The following is an 8,919-nucleotide window of genomic DNA, read 5'->3' on the forward strand; positions in this document are numbered from 1 at the left end:
AATATTTTTGCCTTTCCCAGTTTCCTGTCCATAAGATCCCTAACCGGTTCCCCTACTCTTCTGTATAATCCCCGTTACTGCCCTTTGACATTCCCTTGAATTGGTACTAAAACCTAGTACAGACCAAGGACATCTCGTTCCATTGGTGCCCAACAAGGCCATTCTCTGCTACAGATGCAGTTGGAGCCATAGGCGATCCATGTACAATCTTTCAATATTCATTTAGTACCAGAAAACTGGTTTTTTGGCATTGTTTTTCTTATCAGATTAAAAGCCCCTTCAGCTCTTGTTATCCTTCCCCAAAATCTACCAACAAGAGATCTGTTTTCAGTTCACTGCTTTGCCACGATCATTCACTCCCGTATTTGACATGCTCTGGCTGTGTCTCTCAGGAAATACCTATATATGTTTCTTCTAATCATGCACTTCTAAGATTCCTCAATCTTATCTAGTTTTGGTGGCTAATATATCTGTATATGTATATGTATATGTATATGTATATGTATATGTATATGTATATGTATATGTATATGTATATGTATATGTATATGTATATGTATATGTATATGTATATGTATATGTATATGTATATGTATATGTATATGTATATGTATATGTATATGTATATGTATATGTATATGTATATATGTATATGTATATGTATATGTATATGTATATGTATATGTATATGTATATGTATATGTATATGTATATGTATATGTATATGTATATGTATATGTATATGTGTATGTGTATGTGTATATGTGTATATGTATATCTCTATCTATCTATATATATACATATATATATATATATATATATATATATATATATATATATATATTCTATAGCTATGAGCTTAGATGGAATTTTAACATGGGTTCTGGGAACAAGGTCAAGAAAGTAGAATCCACAAATGGCAGTGCCAAATAGACTCTCTCCAGTTCTTATGAACCTAATGAAGCTGAGGTTTCACTGGACCTCAAGCTATTCCTCATCCTCCACATCCTCCTGAATCTTATGTTTGGCCTGAAGAAAGAATCATGGTAAAACATCCAAAACCCTCAAGTCTCTTTACTGGAACACAATAAGGTAGATAATGCAAACTGATATCAAATGGGATTAGAGAATCAGTGAATTCCATAGTCCATGTTGTCCTTTGCATTGCTGATGTCTGGTAATTTTGGGATGAAGTAAGGATCTGTGTGTTTATCATTTCAAGTAGGTACACCATATTTACATTGTTATACTCATTCTATAGCTGGGCACATTTGTTGCCAAAATCATTGCAGAAAATGGAATTGGAAAACAGAATTTTTGAGTACACATTCAGCAATATTTGCAAAGTCCCATATTGAGGAATGCACAATAAGAAAGTGAAATACAATTTTCATTCGAATGAAGATCTGTAGGGTAAATACTGACCTTTGGGAAACAGAGAAAACCTACAAAATTGAACTGTATTTCATGAAATGTACCTGAGAATAAAATTAATATCAAGAAGAATGTCTTCCACTCCATGTTACAAGAACTTTTCTACCCATTCTCAGCCCTTGACTAACTTTTTTTCCATTCAGAGCATGTAACCACTAATAAAGCAAAGAGAAGTCTCTAGATTTAGAGAGATGGAGTACATAAAGGTTTCCAATGAATCACAGGAGACATACGTGGAAAGGGCAAGCTCAAATCTGGTCAATGTAAGGAAAGCTGTTTAGCAGGGAGGCCATGACATTTCTCAGTAACATCAACACGAGGTCCTGCCTGAAAAATCTCTTTTAACCGGGAGAGCTTTATCTTCTTCTTTGATGTCACAAGTGTTGTCATGACTGCATTTCCTCTCAGGTATTCTTTTAGTACCTCTAGTGTTTAGTAATTGGCATCTAATTCAGAGAAAACAGCTATTTGGGAGTGAGAACAAAGAGGATGATGAGATCAGAAGTGTGGATAAGGAAGAGGCCCTTCTGTTTTTGTCTAAAAAAAGGAAGAAATATTTGTGCTTGTGAAAGTTCAGTGACTCCTTGGTAGGGGCTGAGTGGTACTGCTGAACAGACAGCATTGATCTGAGCCTTCCACATATGGGAATCGGGAGCTGGGGTCCTCTCAGAAGCTTCTGGACTTCTCTGTTCTTATGGTTTCTGGAAGTCAGAGAGTTTACACCATTCATTTCATTATTCCAAATGCCAAGTAATGGGAAGGGCACAGTTGTTTTCCTGAGAGCACATGGCCTTTATTCTTTTTGACAAGAAGAAAAAGGCCCTAAGGAAGAAAGGAAGGACAAGTATTATATCCGTAGCTCAGAGTAAACTCCTCCATGCTTTAGATATCTATTGTGCAGTTTGTGTCTGACAGTGATATCTGCAAGTGAGAAGTGCTTCTAGTTGAGACATCACCATCTCACTGTTTCCACTATTATATCTCTGACTACCATTTTCTGACAGTGACACATTACATTACTGAGTAAACAGCTGTTTTTAGCTGGCATTTTTTTAATTTACTTCATATATATACATATATATATATATACATATATATATTACAAATTTTATTTGTTTTATTAAACAAACTAATTTCTATATTCATATTAAAATATTATTTCCTTTAAGAGTTTCCTCCCATAAGATTCCGAACTGATCCCTCTCCATTTCTTCTCTGCCTTCACATTTTCGTTAACTGGGAGTCAAACCAAGGGCTTCTACTTCCATTAATGACCAACAAGGCCTTCCTCTGCTATATATGCAGTTGGATGCATAGGTCTGTCAAAGTATAGTCTTTGAATATTGGTTTAGTACCAGAAAGCTCTGGTTCATTGACTGTTGTTCTTATGGGGTTAAAAGCCCCTTCTGCTCTTGTTATCCTTTCTCAGAATCTACAAACAAGAGGTCCTTTACAGTTCACTGGATTGCCACTAACATACACTTCTTTATTTGACATGATCTAGGTGTGTCTCTCAGGATATACCTATATCTGATTCCTGGCAGAATGCACTTCTTAGCTTCATCACACTTATCTAGTTTTGGCGGCTGGTGTGTGTGTGTGTGTGTGTGTGTGTGTGTGTGTGTGTGTATGAACATATATATATGAACATATATATATGAACATATATATATATATATATATATATATATATATATATATATATATATATATATATATATATGTAATGTATTTTGGTAGCTCCTACAACTATTTGCTTAGGTGGTTAGGTTGAATGTTAACATGGATTCTGCACAAATAGGTCAAGAATGTAGAATTTAGAAATGACAATGTCAAATAGATTCCCCCCTGTACTTATGAAGGTATTGAAGTTGAGGATTCACCATTCCTCAAGTCTTTCTTCTCCCTGCCCATCCTCCTGTTTCTTATATTTGGCCTTAAGAAACAATCACAGAAACACATCTAAATCTTTAAGTCAGGTCATGAGAATTCAGGAAGGTAGATAGTGTCGTACAGATATCAAATAAGACTAGATTACTGAAATGTATAGTCATGTGTCCTTTGCTTTATTGATGTCTGGTAATCTTTGGATAAAATAAGGATTTGGGAGTTTATCATTTGAAGTAGGTACACAGTATTTACACTGTTATACTCTCTCTATAGCTGGGGCCCATTTGTTGCCAAAAACATAGCAGAAAATAGAATTCGAAACATAATTTTTGAGTACATATTCAGGAATATTTATAAAGTCACCTATCAAAGAATGTACAATAAAACAGAGAAATACAATATTCCTTCATCTAAAGGTCTGAAAGGAAAATACTGGCCTTTACAAGAGAGAGAAAACCTAGAAAATTGAACGGTATGTCACAGGATTGGACCTGGGAATAAAAATATTATCCAGAAGAATCTTCTCTTCTCCACGTTCCTAGATCATTTCTACCCATGCCAGGACCCTGAATAACTTTCTCCATTCAGAGCATGTAAACACTGTTGAAGCGAAGAGAAGTCTCTATTTTTCGAGAGATGGAGTACATAAAGGTTTTCCTGTGTCACAGGAGAAATACCTGGAAAAGGCACTCTCACATCTGGTCAGTGTAAAGAAAGCTGTTTGTAGGTAGGCCATGGCGGCTCTCAGTGATATCATCATTAGGCCTTCCATGAAAAATCTCTTGTATCCTGGAGAGCCCTATTTTCTCCTGTGTTGTCACAAATGTTGTCGTGTCTGCAAATGCCTCTTGTATATTCATTCAGTATAATATAGGGTTTACTAATTGGCCTCTAGTTCAGAGGAAACATCAATTTGGGATTGAGACCAAAGAGAATGTAAAGCTCAAAGATGTTGAGAACGAAGATGGCCTTCTGTCTTCGTAAAAAAAAAAAGGAAGAAATATGGCAACCCTAGGGAATGTCATTGAGTCCTTGGTAGGTGTTGAGTAGGTAAGTTGAAGAGATAGAATTGATCTGAACCTTCCACACCTGGAATCAGGAGCTCAGAGCCTGTCAGAAGCATCTGGACTTCCCTGCTTCTAGTGGATCCTGTAAGTCAGAGAGTTTATATCATTAATATATTTATCCCAAAGGGCAGGTGTTTGGAAGGGCACTGTTCTTTCCTTAGAGCTCATGGCTTTTATTTTTTTTTTTTTGCCCAGAAGAAATAGGTCCTAAGGAAGAAGTTAATGACAAGTATTGTGTCCACAGCTCAGAATAAACTCCTTGATTATTTAGATACCTATCGTACAGTTTGTGTCTGATACCAGTGTTTAGGAGAGAGACATGTTTTTATTTCATCATATCAGTCTTTCCACTAGTAGTACTCTGACTCCCTTTGCCTGATAGTGACCCTTAATATTTCTCAGTCAATGTGTGTGAATAGATGGCAGTCTTATATTTACCTTATTTTTTTTGTTTTTAGCAATTTTTTTGCTTTATTAATTTGATTTTTCCATATTTACATTTCAAATATTTTTGCCTTTCCCAGTTTCCTGCCTATAAGATCCCTAAACAATCCCCCTACCTTTCTTGTATAATCCCCCTTACTGCCCTTTGACATTCCCTTGATTTGGTAATGAAACCTAGTTTAGACCAAGGGAATCTCCTTCCATTGGTGGCCAATAAGGCCGTTCTCTGCTACATATGCAGATGTAGCCATAGGTCTATCCAAGAACAATCTTTGAATATTCGTATAGTACCAGGGAACTCTGGTTCGTTGGCATTGTTTTTCTTATCAGATTGAAAGCTCCTTCAGCTCTTGTCATTCTTTCTCAAAATCTACCAACAAGACATCTGTTTTTCAGTTCACTGGTTTGCCACTACTATTCACTTCTGTATTTGACATGCTCTAGCTGTGTCTCTTAGGAAAGACTTATATCCCTTTCTTCTAATCATGCAATTCTATGCTTCATCATTTTTATCTAGTTTTGTTGGTGAAGCAGTTTGCATAAGGCACTTTGGTGGAGATGGGGGACATCTTTGTCTGTCTTTGTGAGTGGACATAGCTTTCTCCCATGTTTTGCAGCTGGCGAAGGTATTAAAGTCACATGTGGAGAGGGGGCAGGACTTAATCTATTTGTGGAATATGAGAAATCATTGAGATTACCTTTAAAAGTAGAAATTTTACAGCCCTCATTGTCTGATGGGGCCTGTTGTACCTCACCTTGACAATAGATGTCTTCTCCAAAACATTTGGAGGAGAATTGAAAAGACTGGAAACCTGTAGGATAGGGAATGAACATTTGAAACTCCTTTGGAAACTCTGTCGGACAGATAGCTGATCACCCAGAAGACTGGGCTGTACTTAGACTTCAGGGATGGAGAGACTGCCACTTCTGCCCACCTGTGCCCACATCCCTAGCCCAAGAGGAAACTGCATAGTGCCGCTGGACACATGAATATAGGAGCAGTCAAGCTGTAGGAGTCCTGCAGTACAAATGGCATATGGATTGGAACTGGTCCAAACAATATCCTACACACAAATCTTCTGTGGGGTGGGGAACACTTAGACCATCAGAAGGACAGAAACTCCTGAGAACTCTGCTCACATTCCTGACAAAAAAAAACAAACAAAAAAAAAACAAAAAAAAAAAACAACTAGCTCCATCTGGGCCTCCTGTTCATAGTGACCTAGTAGACATTTCTGGTTGCAACTCTCATTGAGAGCTGAATGGCTGCCCAAGAAGCAACTTCAGGTCTGATACCAGAGGTGAATACAACTATTCTGCACTAAGTGACCTGACTAGTGGATTCAGGACATGCAAAAGCAGAACTCCTCTGGGACCAGGCACTTCCAGTTTCTAGCTGGCTCCTGAACCTTGCTGATCCTGGCCCAGAGCTCCCTGCTCCTAGTCGATGTGGGAGAGAGAGCTGATCACCCTAGGGTCTGGGCAATACTGAGCATACAAGGCACAGAGACCGCAACTTCTGCCCACCATTACCCATATCTCTGGCCCAAGGCAAAACAGCATAGTGCCTCTGGACCCAGGAATATAGGAGGATTAAAACTGCAGGAGCACCATGTTCCAGACTGTGCCTGGATCTGAACAGAACTGATTAAACAGCTCCCTGCACACAAATCCTGAAGGTGGAAGAACTAGAATTTCAGAGGAGCAGGCATTCCTGGGAAACCAGAGGAGACTACTCTCTGCCCAGATTCCTGACTCAATAGGAAAACACCTTGTGCCTTCTGTCCTCCCTCCCCCCCCCACAGAAGGATATAAGAGAAATATGTGAAGTTCCTTCTGGTTCCAGCCCACAGGGACAGCTGAAAGCCAGTGGACAGGAAAAACTGCATGCATGAGGTAAGAATACTCTGTTCCCATAACTGGGTAAAAACAAAATAGGAAAACATGTCTACAGCAATCCTGACACATGAGCCTACAGGACGGTCAAGCCACTGTCAGAAAGAGTAAGACACGCTAACTCCAGAGACAACCTGATGGCTAGAGGCAATAACAGGAATTCAAACAACAGATATCAAGACTATTTGGGCTCATCAGAGTCCAAATCTCCCAACAATGCAAACACTGGATATCCAAACACACCAGAAAAGCAAGATATAGGTTTAAGTTCACATTTTATCATGATCATGGAGGATGTTAAGGAGGTCATAAGTAACTCCCTTAAGAAAATACAGGACAACAGAAAATTCAGAAGTAAACAAGTAGAATCCCAGAAAGAGGGAACACAAAAGTACCTTAAAGAACTAATGAAAAAAAAAAGCAGGAGAAGAAAATGAACAAAAAATCCAGGAGTTAAAAATGGAAAAGAAACTATAAGGTAAGCACAAAGGAAGACAACGACGGAGATGGAAAACCTAAAAAAGAAACCAGGAGTCATAGATGTGAGCGTCACCAACAGGATAAAAGAGATGGAAGACATAATCTAAGGAGCAGAAGATTCCTTAGAAAACATTGACACAACTGTCAAAGGTAATGTTAAAAAAAAAAAAAAAAAAAAAAAACTCCTAGCCCAAAACATACAGGAAATCAAGGATACAGCAAGAAGATCAAACCTAAGGATAACAGGTATAGAAGAGGGTGAAGACTGCTAACATCAAGGGACAGTAATATCTTCAACAAAATTATAGAATAAAACTTCCCTAATCCGAAGAAAGAGATGCCCATAAACATACACAAAGCCTACAGAACTACAAATAGACTGGACCAGAAAAGGAAACCCTCCCATCACATAATAGTAAAAACAGTAAATACACAAAACAAATAAAAATATTAAAAGCAGTAAGTATATGTATAAATAACATATAAAGGCAAACCTATCAGAATTACGCCAGAATTTTCACTAGAGACTATGAAAGCTGGAAGATCCTGGACAGATATCATACAGACCCTAAGAGAACAGAAACGCCTTCCTAGGCTACTTTATCCAGCAAAATTCTCAATTAACATAGATGGAGAAACCAAGATATTCCATGACAAACCCAAATTTACACAATATCTTTCTAAATATCCAGTAATTCCAAGGACACTAACTGGAAAATCCCCAAAAAGGAGGCAAGTAAAATCATAAAGCAAGAATTAATCTTTTCACAACAAAATAAAGAGAAGGGAAGCACACAAACATTAACTATCCTCCAATTATGAAAATAAGAGAAAGTGATCATCGCTATTCCTTAATATCTCTCAACATCAATGGACTCAATTCCCCACTAAAAATACACAGATTGACACACTGGATATGTAATGCGGACACAGCATTTTGCACTACAGGAAACACACTTCAGAGAAAAAAAGAGACACTACCTCAGAGTAAAAGGATGGAAAAATAATTTCCAAGCAAAATTTCGCAAGAAACAAGCTGGAGTAGCCATTCTAATATCATATAAAATCGACTTTCAATGAAATGTCATCAAAAACCATAAGGAAGGACACTTCATATTCATCAAAGCAAAAATCCACAAAGATGAGCTCGAAAACTAAAATATCTATGCGCCAAATACAAGGGCACCTACATAGAAACGTTACTAAAGCTCAAAGAACATATGGCACCGGAAATAATAATAGCAGGGGATTTCAACTCCCTACTCTCATCACGAGACAGATCATGGAAAGAGAAATTAAACAGAGACATAGTCAGACTAACAGAAGTTATAAACCAAATGGTCTTAACAGATACTTTAGAAAATTCTATCATAAAACAAAAGGATATAACTTCTTCTCACCACTTCATGGCATTTTCTCCAAATTTTATCATATAATCAGTCAAAAAGCAGGCCTCAAATGATACAGAACGATAGAAATAATCCAATGCATTCTATGAGACCACCATGGGCTAAGTCTGTTCTTCAATAACAATGAGGAGAGCACACCCACATATACATGAAAGTTGAACAATGCTCTACTCAATGATAACTTTGTCAAGGAAGAAATGAAGAAAGAAATTAAAGACTTCTTAGAATTTAATGAAAATGAAAGTACAATATACCCAAAATTTTGGAACACAATGAAAGCTGTGCTAAAAGGAAAACTC

This window comes from Rattus norvegicus, assembly GCF_036323735.1.
Source record: "Rattus norvegicus strain BN/NHsdMcwi chromosome Y unlocalized genomic scaffold, GRCr8 chrY_unlocalized_1, whole genome shotgun sequence".
In the NCBI taxonomy this organism is placed as follows: domain Eukaryota; kingdom Metazoa; phylum Chordata; class Mammalia; order Rodentia; family Muridae; genus Rattus; species Rattus norvegicus.